Raw genomic sequence first — 18,687 nt, forward strand, 5'->3', positions numbered from 1 at the left:
CACATGCAGAATTAAATCAGTCACTGAGTTGGAGTCAGGAAGAATCTGATGGCCAGCTTCGACTGGCGAGGGTGCTTTGGGATCTTGTGTTCTTCTCTGCAGTAGGAAATAATCCATCTACTCCTGTAACTTATAAATACTACTAAATGGATTTTCTGATATTGCTGAGAGTAACCTAGCAAAAGAAACGTTACTCTCTTGATTACTCTTGCACTCTTCTTGTAGCGTATCACAGTTGTGGTCCTTGATGAAAGCCTATCAGCTGTAATAGTGTCTTTTTGGAATGTGAAATGGACATATTAGGGACCCTTGTGCAGGTTAGTATTATTGCCTTGAATTAGGGAACTAGACCCTACGACAGCATTCATCTAGCGTTCCTGAAGGGGAATTAAATTTTGAATGCCTGAAAAATGAACTGTAGGCATATATAATTGATTAAAATTAAAACTAAAGATGTAGTGCAAATTAAGACAACTTACTATATACTTTTTATTGATCATTCATTATGCCTTATGGAAGTCTGCTGATTATAAGATGTGCAGCGTGCATTCTTAGTGTTTCTTTTCTTTAGCAATTCAGAAAATAAGACTAATGATTTTGGTTATTTGGGAGATGTTATTTTCATTCAGTTCAAGGCTTTTCCTGTGCCTGTATTCAGTCAAGATCTCCACTTTGTGTCTTATTAAGGGATCACTATCTTGTAATCCGTTTATCTTCTTGTGATAGAGGTATTTGCATTGCTACTCTTTTTCAGTAAAGGAGAAAAAAATATATTTAAAAAAGCAATCTGTCTCTTCCAAAGCTCAGGACACGGTCATCCTAGGCATTAGTCAGCAAAATAGCTTGTATAGCAAAAGACTGTTGTCCATCTTCTCTTCTCTGCTCAAGAGTAGGAGCACTAAATCAAGAAATTTGAAATTGCTATTACAAATCAATGTGCTATGCAGCTTTGTCTACAATTCACTGGCTAAGCTGAGCCACCGTTACCTTGTAAAGAATACGCTTGGAGTTACAGTACAAAATATTGCTATTTTGGGTACTTCAAAGTTGTATGTAGAATCACAGATTTGTTCTTTGAAATGCACTTTCTCTAAAGAAAGCATGTTTCTTTATTCCTTTTTTTATCCATTGAAAAGTCTAATTTTAGGGCCAGACTTTCAGTTGAGTTGAGCACCCAGGACTCCATTGACGTCAGTGTAAGCGGCAGCTGCTCAACACCTCTACAAACGAGACTCTTAAGTGTTTAGGAAAATTCTGAGCTTGAAACTAGTCTAAACAAAAGATATTTTTCTGCATAGACTTCATCAGATTTCGTTCTTGTTTATCAGGCATTATTTATCTTTTCCTAGATGAGCAGCTAAGAATTTTTTCCTTCTTTTTTTCATTTATGTTGCATACTGTGAATTAAGTAACAATTTTTGAAGAGGCTGCTGGATACTTTGCCAGATCATTCTAAAATTGTGTGGCGTGTTTTGATTTTAACCAAAGTTACAGCTGCAGAGCCGTAAAGCAGTCAGTTTCCCTTATTATGACTAGTTCTACAACTTGTACTGTTTTAAATTGCCTGCAATTAGCATATTTCAACCTTATTTTTAGGTTTAAATTGCAGTGTGAGAGTGTACTCTCCTCTTAGCTAATTAGTGCTATCAAGGAACAGTAGGTTACCTCATTAGTACCATGTGCATTTAATTAAAGAAGAGAAAATTGGAGTTAACCTCATAGTTAATATTTTCACAGAGTGCTACAATGCCAACACCTTCAATTGGAGTCACACCCCTGTGTATCTAATTATTCACTGGTGCCAAATAAGGTTAGCAAGGATACCACCATGCTGTTGACAAAATAATTTAGATGGAAATCTGTTTGCTGATTTCCAAGATGAAACTTGAGTTAGAGCGGATTATTTTTATTTGAATACATTGGAGTCACAAGATATTTTTTATCATTTTACCACTCTCTCTCTTATGTTCGCACCCAAACCTCGGAAAGGATAAGAACCCATGAGGCAGGAAATCTCAGATAAGCAGTGTGATCCTCATCCTTGCCTTGTGGGTATTGTACCAGTCTGGATGTAACCATTTTAGTTTGGCTACCAGTATTGTAGAAACCAGTAGAGTTATATTGCATCAATGGAAAGAATTGTACACAAATAGGACCAGATTACAGATACCTTCCCTCTGTAAATGTTCTCAGAATATCTTATGTCTCGCTTTGCCTTTGGAATTTTCTTTTCCACCATGCGTGCAGAAAGCAGGGGAATGCTACTCCATGTACTTCTAGAGGGCATGATCTAATATGGAGAGAAGTGCCTTCAGTCATCCTTTAGATTTCAGTGAAGTTGTTGTTGTTGAAGGATGGTTATTGTTTCCGATCCAGGCACTGTAATTTGTGTCTATTTAACCACAGAACAGTATTTTTTTGATATATAGCATACAATGTATTCAAAGGCAGAAAAAAAAAAAAGAGTAAACATGCATTTGAAAAGAAATGAAACAACTTTGTTTTTTAAGTTAGGATCTGTAAAGGAGACTTCAGATTACAAAAGAGGAAAAAAATTTGTAGACATAAAAGAAGAGTGAGTTTTCAGTACTCCATATAAATTTGAGGAAACTATGTGAAAACATGCAATCTATGCAAGTCTGTGGCCTGACTTCAACCTCTTTCTGTGTGTAAAGTGTTGTGAAATAGAGACCATTTCATTTGTGCTGGAGAAAAACTGCAGCTCAAATTACAGCCCTTGGTGGCATCATTGTCATCGGTTTGAAAGATCTTAGCCACCGTTATCAAGAGTAACCAGGTAATAAAGACAAGGTCTGCATTGGTTTTGATTTAGTACTTCTGAGTCCCAGCAAATCTAGTGGCTGGACCTTATAAACATGCATGCAAATATGTAAAGCACAGATCAAACTAATAAGGATATAATTTTATATACTCATTTCTAAAGCCTGGATCTGTGTTTCTTTTCTTTAGCAATTCAGAAAATAAGACTAATGATTTTGGTTATTTGGGAGATGTTATTTTCATTCAGTTCAAGGCTTTTCCTGTGCCTTGAAACTGAAAACATCTTAAGCAGAACTTCTGGCTGAACAACTTTTCAGAGAATCCAAATAATTTATTGTAGCATCTTTGAGGGACTGCTACCACTTACTTGGTAGAATTAGGGCTTTTATGGGTTAATCATTACCCTTAAGTAAAAACCCAATACTTCTTTTAGCAAATTTTCTATATTTAATGCAATTTCATATAAATTAATTGTCTAATATTCAAATTAATTAAAATTAGTTGCTACATTCTTTAAGTTATTGCCTAGCCTTGCAATCCTTTTTATCTTTTCAGTGCTCCCTAATGAACACAATTAATAGGGCCACACTTTTTTTTCTTTTATCTTTTTTTAATTCCTATCACTGCTGTTATTCAAATTTAGTTTTTGGTCGTGCGGTATTCCAGGGAATGCATTATTTATTTTACTGGACCTAGTCTCTTTGGCACAGTTTGAACTGACAGAATATAAAGTAAACAGCTTGTGCTTTTCCAGGGAGAATGACCAATAAGCAGGGGGAAAACATTTATGATTCAGTCAATATTCTTCATTGGTGCCTTAAAGAGATGAGAAAGAAGTATTACAAGATTAAAATAACAGAAGCTCTGTGTTTATATAAAATATACTGTATACTATATGTCAGCTTGGGTGAGGAAAGTCCGTAAGTTGTAACTGTAAAATTATCATTTCTTCTGTGTGTTTTGTTCTGCCTCCCTGTGTTCCTGCAAAGCTGTGGATGTCTCTCCCTCTTGAATTTTCTTTGCTGTATTAAGTTTCTTAAAAGGAAAAATGCTGTGGTTTTTTTTAAAATCACTCTCCACTTCTACAAAATTTAATTTACAATTGCATAAAGGAAATTACTGTAGTTTAGGCAGCCAAGCATTTCAGCAGATCCCTAGAAATGTACAAAGGAAAGAATGATTATCAGTCCTGAATTGTGGATTAAGAGGATCATACTACAGTGTACTGTCTAAAAGTAGCAATTTAATAGAAAATGTGGATGTTCATGTGAGGAATGTCTCTGAGGTTAAAGATAGCATTTAAAATATGGAAGAGATTTTTTTTTTTCTTAGTATTTGGTAAAAGGTTTGCCTAGAGATGTTTGTCTCTTGAATATTTTTATTGAATCGCAGCTTCATTAGGAGTTTTGGAGACATCCTTTCTTAAGCACAGTTTTGGTTTTGTTAATTTTATTTGAAAGGGGAATTCCATCACAGAAGGAAAATTCTCATTGTGCAGTGGAGAAAATGTGTTAAAATTGTACACTAACTTCCTTCAATGTGTGTTACAAAACACAAATATGCAGTAGTTCAGGAAACGCCGTTTCGTATATTTAGGGTGAAGGTTTTAAAAATCCCAAAGTAATTGAGGTTTCTGAAGTTCTAGAATCCATTCTTCATACGCAGTCCCTTGAGCCCTTTCCCCCCTACAAAACAGCACTGCTTTTTGAGTCTTGTAGAGAGGAGAGTGGCTGCTTTGAAGTCTGTAGCTAAAGTGAGTTGCAATATGACATGAAGAAAGACACCTTTCAACATCTCGTAATATGTCTGTTCTTGTCCTGTAAACTTAGGTAATACTTGGTAGAAGACCCTCAAGCAAACCTTTTGCTGGACAAAGTCAGCACAGATTTTCTATAATTCTGCCTTTTTAAACACAGGGAAGATCTAATCCATTATTTCAAGTGTCGTTTCTGTGTTAGCTCATGGTATATCCCATTTATGAAAATGAAGATAGAATACCACACTGTGTGTAAGATGTTTTCAGAATTTTATTTTGTATCAGTACGGTATTTGAAAATAGTTGTCCTGAGCAGCCAGCTCCAGCACAGGCTGCAACAATGAAAAATTCAATGAAGTGCTTTTCCGGAGGCATTCTCCTTCCCGCTGCAAATAAAATTGATTGTCATTTGATGGCAAAGTGATTTCTTTTCTCTCAAAATGCACTTTATTGTCAGCAACATAATTTATATCAAGCAAGCAGGGAGTTTCATCAGTTTATAACATCTGAAGATTATGTCTGTATCCAATAGGAAAAAATCTTTACTGGTCTTTCATATACAGCTACACCACTTTAGTTATTAGAACCTTAGCTAAAAATATCTTTTGCTAAATCATGGCTACGTTTGCTACTTATTTATTACATGTTTTTCTTCCTTCCAAATTGTGATATATGGCTGAATATCTGGCCTGTTAGTTGTTTTTTTGGTTTTGTTTTTTTTTCTTTTTGATCTCTGTGGAAAGTAATGAATGGATAGAAGTTGATTAAGGAGGAGCATTTGCTATGTTTTTGATATAGGAGATATCTATAGACTACCTGGGAGATATCTGTAGACTACCTGCTGCCCATTCTCATATAAATAAAGCTTTTGTCTTCACCTAACAATATCGACTATAAACAGGAATACATAGCCACAATTGTTACCCTCTAAGGAACAATCTTTGATTTTGCAGCATATAATAAGGCACTTAATTTTAAACCAGTACTACAGAATAACATATGTACATATACACATACGCACACACAAGCATCTTCTGTACCCTATATAACTATATCATGGGCAGTTTTAGTGGTATATTAGCAGTTCCTTAAGTTTTCATCTCACGCTTGAGCAGCACTAGGTGTTCCCCAGGTGGGGGACATCCCTGGAACTAGACAGGACAGACAGGACACCACCGCTGTGACCAGGTGAAGGGGCTGGAGTGTATGCTTACTCCCAGCTTCTCCTGGCTGTCGGTGGAGTGGCTACTTGCTCTAATGGCTGACAAAATCCTCCTGGGGTACAAACACAGCAAGTGAGCCACACGCCTTAGCATTATCAATCACATGATACAAATTAAAACACAAATACTGTCCAATATATAGTGAAAAGAGCAAATGAAACTTGGCTGTTCTAAAGTTTTAAAATATTCATAAGGAGTTCTATATTTCTGAAAAAATGAAGTAGTTTTTAATATAATGCCAGTTTTCATGAACATTACATTTCATCTGCTGTGAATTTTTATAGCTTTTCTGGATGAAATTCAACAGTTTGTTTTGCTTTGTTTCGATATAAGATAAATTAGTTCCTTATATGTAGTTTAACCTGACTAAACATAATAACGTGTGCCCTCTGCTCGGTTAATACTCAGTTTTGTGTTTACTTCAAAGCATATTAATTGAGCAGGCTGATAGCTAATATGATACGCATAGGAGAATGTGTTGAACCACATGCCTCTTGTGGACTTTGCTGGGAGTTTTATCGCAGTATCTCCATTTATTGTTTTGAAAGTGTTCCCTGTACAGTTAAGAAAGCCATTATATTTAGGTGATATTAGGCTGTAAACATAAGTTATTTTCTAAAAGCTGGTTTAAAATGACAGCTAGAACATTAAAATGTTTTAATTACAAAATAAGTGGTGATTGTTACAATAAAATAATGTCTGACAACATCCTTGAATCACCTAAATCTGTAACTTACTTTTGATAAATTCTGCTCCTTTGTACTAATCCAGGGTCTTATCATTTAAGTTCAGAACATAATACTAAAGTTATAAGATTAAGTGAAAGCAGTATTAATCGGAAAAAAGTGTACTGACTAAACTATATAGAATTCAGTATTTTTCCTATTTTACGGATGACATATTTTTCAACATCTTCAACAGCTATTTTAATTCCTGAAAATTACATTGTTTTTTAAGTTTAGACAGAAAGCATAGAAGTAAGGGTTTAGTATTGATCCTTCTTTTCTGTCACTGGGCTTTTGCTCATTCTTGGACTATGCTTTAGAGCCATTTGATTTTTTATATAGAATTTACCCTGCAATAAGCTCTGCTTTTGAATACAGATGCATCTTACATTAACTTTTTCCTTTATGCTTAACACTGTTGTCAACTTTACCAGGGACTTGATTGAGTCTTGAGTTATCAGTTGGTCTTTTTTGTTCCTTGGGACCCATTTCCACCATTATTAACCAGTTCTTAATAGTTCTGAGAACAATATGGCGGCCACAAATAAAAAACATAGTGCCAAAAGTCTAACAAAATATGACAGAATTTCTGCTGGTCTTGTTCCCACATTTCATTTTAGATGCATTAGGGTAGCTTTGGTGTGTTGCTAGGAAATAGCAAGAAAAAGTAGGAGATGTCGAGAGCAGTTGTATATATTTAAATGTCATCAGATGTCATTGGCAAAACAATAGATACACATTGCCCTAGACTTTCCAAAATAGTGTAATTCAGTTCCCGATCGTAACAGTTTCTGGATCTTAACAGTTTCTGTATTTCTCGACCACTAAGCAGAATGCTAATAATCTGTTTGATAGGTATTTAAATGCAAAATACACAAAAGTGAGGGCTATTAGGTTGCATCAAATGCTTTGCCAGCTCCGTAATCCAAATAGCATGCATCAGTAACTGTTTTGGGGACATTTAAATGGTATTTCTTGTAGACAGTGTTGGTAAAAGAAACTCTCTTCTGTAATTGCAAAAGGGAACTTGAGCTTCAGGGATCACTGGCAACTTACTTCTGTTGTCTGCTGAGAAACTAACGCTTCATACTGAGCAATCGTCAAGAACAAAACTCTGATCTTCTTTCATGCATAATCTGTACATAAATTGTAACTGAAGGTGACTTTTCTTAGCAAGCGTCCAAGGACAGACTCTTGGATGCAGCAGGTTCTCTCACTTTTTATCAGTCACCTCTTGGGCTGAGCTGACAGTGCCACTAATAGCAACAGATTTTGTCAACTGTACCCTTCTGTTGGAATTTCTTTCTTTTCAAAAAATTTAAATGAGTTCTGCCATGAAAAGGGATATGAAAAAATAAAACTGTGAGATGAAAAAACAAAATTGATTTTATGATAGAAGTTGAAAAATTTGACAAGAAGTTCATACTTGCAGCTGCTGCCTTCTTTCATGGACTTCTTTTGGTCAGCCATTCACTTCTTCCAGCCCTTAGCCAGTTTGTGAGCTCAGTAGGTATACTGTTCTCAGTAAGTGTAGGGAGTTTCTTCTCTCACAATTCCATCCTACACTTTCCTGGTTTTCTTTCTATCCTTCTAATTGCTCCTTTGCCATTTTCTTCAGAGAATCTTTATTGTAGTTAATCTAAATGAGAAACCTAATCATCATCTTTGTGGCTGGTACTCCAGATACCATTTCCTCTATTAAAAAAAACAAACAAAAAACCCAAACAGATCAAACTCATCCCATCTTCCTGATGCCAACCCATGGGTGCTTAGACATCAACTTAAACACCAACAGGAATGATCTTTCCTCTCTCACCCCCTTTCTCCGTCACTGTCAGCTGTATCAGCGTGTTGGTTGCCTTAAGTTTGGAGCATAAACAAAATCTTGAATTGGATATCTTTCCTATTCTTCACATCCATACTAAGGTACAGCTTTTTAAGCTGTGCGCTGAGCTGAAACTCTCACACAGGTTCTCCGCATTTCACTTACTACAACTGGCCTCTTCTCAGCACATGACAAATGTCATCTTGTCTCATTGCTGCCACTGTTCTGCACAGATTATTTTCCTAACATCTCTCTCTACGTCTTTCCCCGGTTCCCCTTCAAAGCATCAAATACAGGCAGTTTGTTTTCAGTTTTATAATCCTTCATAGACTGACTTCATGATACCCATTATTCCTCATAAAGTAGGGAAAAAAAAAGAGCCATTAATTTCCTACTTTTAGATTTTCAGATAAGCCCTATTGTACTTTCTCCTGTGCTGTCTGTAATGATTGTGAGGTACCTCATTATCCTCCTCCAAGTCAGTCATTCAGACTTCTCCAGTTTATGTATAGAAAGCTTAGGCACAGATATTGCCTGCTATCATGACAGGTATTTCCTATCAGTCTGTCACTGTCATCTCTTGTCTTACATAGGACAATCATTTCACTTTGTGTCTGTGCAGTGCCTACAGCGTGGTCCTGGTCAGCAATGTGGGAGCCTTCCTACAGTTGCAGTAATTCCCATGCTACTGCTGCTGCTGCCGCTTCCGAGTCTTTCATCGCCTGTGTGATTTACCATGTGCATTCAAGTGCTTCATTCTAACAGGATAAAATACAGCCTTATAATTAATTTTTCTGCATTAGTGATTCAGCTGGAAGTTTTTGGTGGTCTGACCTTTCTGGGGGACAAATCATGCTCTTCTTCTGTAGCCTCAAAGTTTACTGAAATTGCAGAGCACACACATCTCTACTGCATTTATTAAGAAGACTCCAGTATTTTCAATCTACAAGAAATACTTATAAATGTCTCAAAAATAGATATGTTTTTAAAGTAAGACCAAGAGATACGATTCAAAAGGACATTCAAAAAGCCTTTGAGACAGCCCTTCACAAGTGACAATTAAGAAAACTGAGTAGTTCTGGGTGAAAGTTAAAGTTCCATCATAAGTTAGAAACAAGTTAAGAGACAGAACATAGAGTAGGAGTAAATTGTCAATTTTCAGCATGGCAAAAGGTTAACATTTCTGTCTACCGCTGACCTGTACATTAAACAGCATTGTTTAATATATTTATTAATGAGCTGGAAAATGGGCTGAAGGGTATCATATGTGTCAAAATGTAAAGATGACCAAAAAACTTATTTAGCCTTATCAAGATTAGAGATGACTTTGTGGCACTCCAGAGGAATGTAGAATGGCAAGTAAGTGAATGCCATAGTGGTAGAAGAAAGACAGTATTGATTAATATGATACATATTGAAGGAGTAATTTAACTGCTTACACTGATAATGTAACTGTACTGATTGTTAAAAATTAGGTATAATCACAGTGTGGGAGAGGAAACAAGTTGTGTCTTCTTATAATAGGCACATCTTTCCTCAGTCTACAGTAAAATGGAAACAAGGAAACAACCCAAGATTTATGAAAATTGAGACGTGTGCTGACAAAAATATTGTAATACCATTTCTATTTTGATGTATGATCTCACAATGTTACGGTGAATTTGGGTTGTTTTGTTTCAATATAAAAATACCATTCAGTAGCCTGAAGAAGGATCATTTCTTTTTTCCCTGTCTGCACAGATACTTCTGTCACGCAGTCCAACTATTTCAGACCATACATTGTGTCTGGATGTAACTCCTAGCAAAGCTGTACTTTGAAGGCCACAGGGGAGTGTGGTTTCCCCCCCGTTTCATATGTATTTCTGTGTGAGAGTCTGCTGTATGTAATAGTTTTTTTCAGTGAGCTAATTTTTCAAAACCAGAGTAATTTTCTATATAAAATATATTCTAATTACAAATGTCATTTAGTTTGTTTCTAAAAAATGTTATCAGAAATTCTAATATTAATAATGCTAATAATAATTTCTTAGTTGACAGAAAAAAAGATTGCATTTAATGTCTGTGAAATTTCTTTAATCTATAAATCTTGAGCAGATAGAAGAAATTTGTGATTTGAAAAACTGATGGAGCTTTCATTCCTAAAACCATGATATCAGGTTATTTACTAAAATCAGTTACCCAAACTACACTAGAACTGTCTTTGTGACAATAAGTGAATTATCTTTTTAATAGATGTATATATATGCACATTCTTGTGAATTGTCTGTAGAGGCTTTTCATATTTAAGTTACTTGGGTAGCGCTTTGTTCTGCTTTATACTAGATCTCTCGGTCCTCTCCCGTTACATACTTTTTATGATTCTGGACTTTATTAGGAACAAAATTTACCACCGCCTCTTCATTATTCGTATTCTGCAAGCACTGTATTAGTTGCAGTCTCTGTATTACTGCATAGAAGACTCTTACTTTTTATGACCTGAGTCTCCTTCTCAGAGCAAGTATTTTGGTATCTTTGTACAGTTCCTTCCAAAAAGGTGATCTTCATTCATTGGTCTAAATGAGAAAGCTTTCACCTGAATTGTACAACATAGAAAAGCATGAGACTTTCAGTCATACTCCTTCCACTTCTGTCTCTCTAGGCTTGGACTATATGCCCATGAAGAATATTTATTAATAGTTTATCCTATTTAACAGTATAGTCATATCACAGAAACCAAATATTGTTTCTTTGCTTCTGTTTTATTTCTTTTGTTCCTCTGTATCCTGTCTCATTGGGACTACAGTAGCCTGTGTTCATGCATAAACTGGATTTCTACTCCACAGAACATCTTCTGTTCCCATCTAAAGAATGTGTAAATCTCATCAGACTAATTGCAGATAGGCTAGGTCAGGACCCTGAAAGATGAATGCCAAGATTTGTTGGATACAGTCCATAGCAACCCTGTAATGGTCCAATCAGGAGGGACGTGAAATATAAAGATTAAAACTCCAATCTCTAAATCCCTCGGCACTGTCCTATTCTTTAAGAAAGACACAGCATTGCCTTCTGATTGCCATGAATAACCCATCTTTTTCAGTGCAGTATGGTCTTTTTTATAACACCTTGAGATGGAGTCTCGCTGATATTTCTCTAACTGTCTCCTTTCCTTGGACTGCCTTGCATTTTAGGATTTCATACTTTTTAAATGAGACCATTCTTTAAAGAAAACCTATTTAGCTACACTAATCTCTTAAATGATCTAAACACTCAACTCTTGTCCTTGAGGACACACTTTAAAGAACGTATCTTTGCACTTCTTTAGATCTTTGGTCTAGAAGAAGTTGTAACTAGTCATACAATAGAGTTTGTTGAGAAATCTGTGGGTGAGAAACTCAAAAACTACCAGCAAGATGAAGAATTTAGCAGAAGATGCAAATACAGACACGGGCAAACACACAAAGACGGAGTGTCTGGAGATTCATTACAAAATATTGATTATTCCCCAAATAATAGAATTCACGGTTACCATTTCACTTATTACTTCCAATTCAAGAAAAGTCCTATTTTACATACTGGAAGAAGTTTATTTTCTAAGTGTGCATGCAAAGAGTGCCAGCACCATTCTGTGAATCTGAACTACAGCAGATTGCAGGCTGAGCACACTGTGGTTTCTTTTTTTGTAGTGGATGGTGTACATTTTCATTTGGTCTTTTGTCACCTTGTGTCCTGTGGTATGAAACCATGAAACTGCAGTGAGACAACTCATGTTTAGAGTGGTGGGCCTTTTCCTAACGTGTGTGTCTAGCATTAACTGCCAAGTACATCAGGAAAAAAGCCATTTTTTGAAGTGAACAATTAATTACAAAGAAGACAATAAAGTGAGAAAGCAAACCCAAGATTTTAGTTTTTGAAATAAGACATTCTCTCATTGTCGGATTTCAGCTGGTTTTAAAGCCTGTTAAGTTGAGTAGTTACACATATGAGAATAATTCCAGATAATATATAGTCCTTTAGGACTGAAAATATTCTTCAGTTTGTCCAATTGACTAAATTTGTCTATGAAGCAGCAGGCTGCTGGCTCCTTCGTTTCTGTTGAATCGTTCTACTACAGAGATATATATCTGCTCAGCAAAGAAGGATGCAATGTCAGCTATGGAAATGCATGTAGAAAATTACTATATGTTTCTCGTTAATGATTTCCTGCATTTATAATTGCACAACAGCTGTAGATACTGGTAAGACCACTTCCTTTATTAAACAATGTCTGGAATATAAGTTGGTTGGTTAAGTATTTGTCATGTAACCCTTGGAAGGAAAAAACAACACCCGAAAAAGAGAAACTACTAATTGCTAATTTTATTTAAGATACTCATTGTTTCATCATCTTTTTCCAACCTCACTTTACTCTAGGACATTTTTGATCACTTTGTTTTGTGTTCTGTTTTTGTTACCTGTTGTGTTTTGGGGTTTTTTACCTCTGGTGGTTTGATTGGAAACTTGTTCTCATTTACAAATAAAGTTAAACAGCAGTGTCACAAGAAAGCAGGGAGTGATGCCGTTGCTGGAAGGATGGGGGAGTGTCCTGCACAGCATTTTTCACACTTCCAAGCAGTATCCTCTTGACCTTCAGTTTAACTTTGAGACAGTCACTCTTATCCAAGAACTGATTGCTCAATCATTTTACCTGAACGGTCACATCTTTAGGAAACAAGATTTGCACACAAGAAGGAATGGCTTTGGGTTGACTTCAAAGCCTCTTGTACTTTGACGGCTTTCAAGGTTCCTTTATGTTTGGAAAAGCTGAAGAAACAAATAATTTGTGGAGGGCCTTGCATGTGAGGGCTTTTAAGGAAAAAAGCGATTAGCCACAAATTCTCTGAATACATTCCTGGGCGGGAAAGTTCAGAGGCATTTCATGGACTGTTTGCTCCAGCTATGACATGCAGAGAGCAGGAGCACCTCATGGCTCAATATGTTCTTTTCTTCGTGGGATCGCAAGGCTGCTGTGACTACGTCTGTGTCAGGGACCTCGTTTTAGTGCTTTCACTAAAGCTTTCTGTGTGGACATATAATGGGCAACTGCAAATGTTTCGTGGTTCCACAGATGAGAAAGGAAGAATGTTCCTTAAGCATGTTCCACAGACATGTGTGGTCACCTGCACTTCCTTGTGAAATAGGTTTAGAGAAAGCTTCGTAAAGCTGCAGCTAGTAATGCATGCACCGAGTCCTCTAACTGAGATGTTGCCTATCTTCACATGGGATATCAGCTCAAAATTCAGGCTTCTAAGTACGTTGGTTGCGTCCAGAGGGATATGAGAGTAGGTGATACTGAGTCAGATCCTAATATCCTGTGAGTGCCCACTCCAGGTGTGTAACGAGTGGTGGGCAGGGTGACATGATAAGACAGGATAAAAACTTGCGATCCTTCCTTTTCACATTCTCCCAGCAATGTGAGGCTCAAACCCCCTTCGTGTTCAAAAGCTTGAAATAGATTTTTCATCTATGTATTTGTAAGTTTATTTTCTAAAATGTGTGAAGTTTGGAGGTTTTTTCTGTGCCCGTTCTGTCAAAATTAGTACTTTATTTCTGTCTTGAATGTATTTAGGTCCTGTTTCCAGGCATTCAATCTTGTTAAACTTCAGAGAAAATTAAGAGAGAACAATGTCAACATTCCTATCACAGGATCAGACTTCTCAGATCCAGCTAATGCTCTTTGACTGTGCTTCAGAAGCTGGAGATCAACTTCTTCAGCAGCTGAAACCTGGCAGATTTAAACTAGATTTATAACATTATTTAGTTACAGTGAAATCATTAAAGTTCTGTATCGTAATTATGAGTGATTTCACGTACCAGCAAATCTCTGCACAAAAGCTTGCAAGACGTGACTGTGGTATCTGCCGGTAGTTGCCTCTCTCTCTCTCTCTCTCTCTTACTCAATCTGTTCTCCTTTTTTTCCAGATAATTATACGATGATTTTGGAAGTGAGGACACTTCTTTATATTCAGGAACTTGTCTGCCATTTAGTCTGATTCTTGTAGATGGAACGTATACAAATTTCTCTTTCAAGCAGACAAATTTTGTTTCTGTAATCAGCTGGGAAATATCCTGGTGACAGCTCCTTGTTTATATTCTACGCATATGCCAAAAACCATAAATGCCTTTTTTCTAATCAATGTTTCACTGTACGGTATTGAATTATAAAAAACTATAATAGCATATAGAAGGCTTACAAAGATCAGTGTCAGTAGACTGAGTATCACTAATCAAGCGTACAAAATTTGAAAGGTACGATTGTTTCTCCCTTACTTTGTTGAAGTTTGGGAAGACACGGAAAAAAAGAACCTTCATAGAAGGATTAATTTTAGTACCATTTACTTCTCTGTGCACACTTTATGTTTAGATGCCATTTATAAATATCTTATTATCATTTGTTAAATTTTATGACAATTTATACCATGCCTGATGAATGTAATTCATGCATTAAACATGCACACGTATTTTAACAATATTTGCATCTTATAATATGCTTTGTAACGACTTGTCATAGACTCATCGGTTAAACATTTATTTTACAAATGCATTTTGTAACATGCTATGGTAATAAACTATAAAAAAGTTGTCCCACCTTGTAATATTTTCAGATGGATGAATAATGCATAACAAATTCTACCTTCATTTAAAACATGACCTCTATTCTGATGAAATCTGATACATTGTCTGGATTTATGATGATCACCGAGTTGTATGAGGTGCTGTCAGGCTGCTTTCTGAGTAATTTTTGTAGCTGATAAATTTGAATTAATCTGTAAATATTTACAAAATAATACGGTTTATCTTTTTCTATTATTTTATTTTTATCCACCTGACTCATTCAAATCAAATGTACCAACCCCCATTATGCTGTGAGCTAATTTTCATTCAAATAATTTCTGGAAATTCAATTCAATTCTGAAATTGATTATCAAAATGGTGATTGTTCCCTTGATGGCTGCCTAAGTTTGTCATATGTATCTCTAAAGAGGCCTATGCTACTGTCACATCTAATCTTATGAGCTGTGTAAAGCTGAAAGGTATATAATATTGGAAAAGTTTATACTGAGCTCCTACACAGTAAAAAACAGTTTTTTACTATTTATTATTTTTAATTTTGCCTGCATCTGCCATGAGACTCAACTTATTGACGATCTGACTTCCTGAAGCATCATGCTGATTTTTTCAATAGTTTTTTTTATCTGAATGTTAGTACCTAAGTTTCCCTGGGTGGTTTCTCTCTGTGTGTGCACACATGTCGTAACGTTTTCATTCATTTTATTCCTCAACAAGAGTTTTTCTTCAATATTGAAGGGAAGGAAGGGGATTTGAAGGTTGGTTGGTTGGTTGAAGTAGGATATAGAGTATTATAGCAATGTCCATGCATCTGGTGATAGAATTACATGACTGAGGATTTCAGCAGTGTTCTTCTTTTATTACCTTTCCGTACCTGAATCAAAACCAAAGTGGATGGCGGTTTTACTTTTGCTGTTCACATGACCCTAAGTTTTAGGACATGGCATCTATCTGGTGGAGTCTGAATGTGTGAAGTCAATACAGAGTAGTCTGGTTTTACATCTGTTTGACATAAATACAAATGACTACTTCAGGTAATCAAGGCATTTTTAGTCAAGACATTGTTGTCAACACAGGTTATCCTATCTGATTGAGACCTATCTGATTTACTTTATCCTATCTGGTTTATCTTATGCGATTTAGAGACAGTTTATCCTGTCTGATTTAGACATCTAATTAGGGTTTAATGAATTGTGCCACAGAAATGCCTATTTTTCTCCTTTGAGGAGAAAGGTAACCTCAGATGACTAGGTCAGATATAGGTGTCTATAGCGTAGACTTTTTGCATTTTTGTAGAGCAATTTCCCCTCATTCCCACTTCTATTTTTCTTTATTTTTTTTTCTTCTAAATAAATTACTGCTTATGAAATGAGCCAGGCTTATTGTCGATAGAGCTTTACCTCTTTACACACTGAACATATTAGACTACATTCTACATAGTCAAACACGCTCTGTTTATATTGCATAAATTCTGTTATGGAAGTCTCTCTGCTCATGGAGAGAATAATTAATTCCATTTCAGTTTGCAATTTTTTTGTTAGTGTTTCTCATTAGATGAGGACGAGCAACTAGTTCAGTTGGGATATGGTGTTCTGATGATGTGGCATTGAAACAAGGAAATATTCCTTCTATGTGGGCTTACAAGCAGTCATGAAACTTCAGACTAGTTGTCCTCTAAGTACTGAAATGGATTTAGTAAAGGTGAATTATTTAGTATTCTATCACAAACACTTTAGCCACCACTTCTCCCATTCTTTTAAGTCTCACAATTTGAACAACATTTGCTGTCTTTTCTATTAAAAGTCTAGAATGAAGCAGTCTCTTTTTTTGCAGGAAAATTTTACCTATTATTTTCCACAGTGGTCATTTGTGTTAGAATCATGTTCTCTTGCTTATTCATCTTTCAAATAACGTATTTGGCTGCCTTGTTAGGTAGGATTCTGATGATTCCTAGATTTAATTTTATATAAATGTCTATAGTATCTAACTGTTTGTCTGGATTTCTTAGTTTTAAGTTTGCACATTATTTCTTTGAATGCAACCAAATGATACAGCATCCTGGTAGTTTTTAGTTCGCATCTATTATTCTCATCTATTATAAATCACGTTATGGTTGCACAGGAAATAAAGTAAACATTTATATGATGTGACAGGAATTCCTTTTTTTTAAGTTTGCTAAAAAAGCACAGAGATTCCAGCCTCCACTGTACATCTTGGCAACTTGTCATTCTTTCACTCATATCGAATATATGAGATATATATACTTTTGTTGTTATTTGTCTGCTTCAGCACTTGTGTAGTTCAGATTCATTGCATTCCTTGTGTTCTTGAAATTGCTTTTCTTCGTTTCAGATACAGAAATGCCTGTAAGATGCATTGTAGACATTTGCTTTTGCACATTGCATATGTCTGTTTATACAGGCATATACACAAGGGTGTATTTACATAAACAGATATCATATGCGGTCCTAGTACAGGTAATAAACTGCAGGGTTGTTTGTCATGAACTTTTCTAAGCTGAACTTTACTAGTCTATTTTCTTCTGTCATTACAAACCTCTACTGTTATCTCTAACAATAATTTCCAAGGTATTAGTTCCTGTTTTCTCCTTCTTTTTTCTTTGCCATGTCAGTTCTTTTCCCAAAAGCACAGTGACTTGTGGGCTAGAAGAGGGAATGTTTGATCCAAAATTAGTGGCAAATTCAGCATCTTCCCACTACTGAAGCCAACAGTAGGGTCTTTATATCACAGGTTAAGAGACAATTCCAGCTGCCTGGTAGGTCACAGACTTGATTTAATCCCTGGGAGATAAGATGCAATAGGTTTTCAAACTACAATACTTATATGCATACCAAATAATTTTAAATTTATTTTGATATTTCTAAGATATTAAAGTAGTCAGACTCCCTCAGAGGTACATAATAAAAAAAATAACTTTATAGAAAGGAAAAAAAAGCTTTGTGATGCATATTAACACATTTTCGAAGATTTTTTAAACTAGCTTTTCTTTTATATAATTCACATTTCCTACATACATGATGATGTGATGTTGTATAAAGGTTTTATTCTAGTTTTGTTTGAGAGAATCTGCATAAATCATGTATGGTTTCACCATTTGTGAATAATGTGGCAACTCCAAACTCATGCCAATGAAACCATCATGTTATCATATCATGTACCGTATATAACATACATACACACTTCCAATGAGTTAGAGGAATAATACTGAAAAACTCTTCCCTGCAGGCTTGAAAAATGACCAAAAAGTAGAGGTCACTTTTCATGCCTTGGGAGAAATAGATCAAGAAATTAAAACTCCAATCAATACCTATAACCTTAAAATGTATTTTAATGTGCTGCAGCTTCAGTTACCCTCAGCTGAAGCTTCTCTATTTTAGCTTACAGGGTCTTGTGACCTCAGCCCATAGCAGAGTTTCAACAGTAATAGCGACAGCCATCTTGGATAAATGTAAGTGAATTTTTTCCTCATTTCTATAGTTTCTGTCCCTCACAGTCACTTTTGGAGTTTTGTTTTTCACTCAGGATGTAGACAGTATTCCTGACAACACATCTGTTGTGTGCCAAGTAGCATGATGGACGCAAAGTAGCAGTAAAGCAACTAAGTGGGACTTCTTGCCTTTTAAATGTCACAGTAGCAGACTCATCTTGTGCTTTTGAAACACCAGGCTGATGGCTGTGCAAACTTTATTTTACCTGCAGCTAGCTTGACGGTAGTTTCCATTATTAGAAGACTTTGGCCATATAATCTTATTTTAGCTAACACTAAGGATG

The 18,687-nt window shown here is 35.8% G+C and overlaps 1 protein-coding gene across 15 annotated transcripts in view; it reads left to right on the plus strand.

The window, feature by feature from the left end:
* The window catches only part of FOXP2 (forkhead box P2), a 440,098-nt gene that overhangs the window by 327,420 nt on the left and 93,991 nt on the right, over window positions 1–18,687 (plus strand). Inside the window, exon 2 of one of the 15 annotated variants that reach the window (XM_054220125.1) lies at window positions 18,294–18,364. The exons of 13 other annotated variants lie outside the window; for them this stretch is intronic. The gene's annotated coding sequence lies outside the window, so the exon portion shown is untranslated. Of the gene's footprint in view, window positions 1–5,450; window positions 18,365–18,687 lie in introns of those variants that run through there. One more of the 15 variants, XM_054220117.1, reaches the window with a different exon arrangement.

The sequence above is a fragment of the Rissa tridactyla genome, chromosome 1 (genome assembly GCF_028500815.1).
Source record: "Rissa tridactyla isolate bRisTri1 chromosome 1, bRisTri1.patW.cur.20221130, whole genome shotgun sequence".
NCBI lineage: Eukaryota > Metazoa > Chordata > Aves > Charadriiformes > Laridae > Rissa > Rissa tridactyla.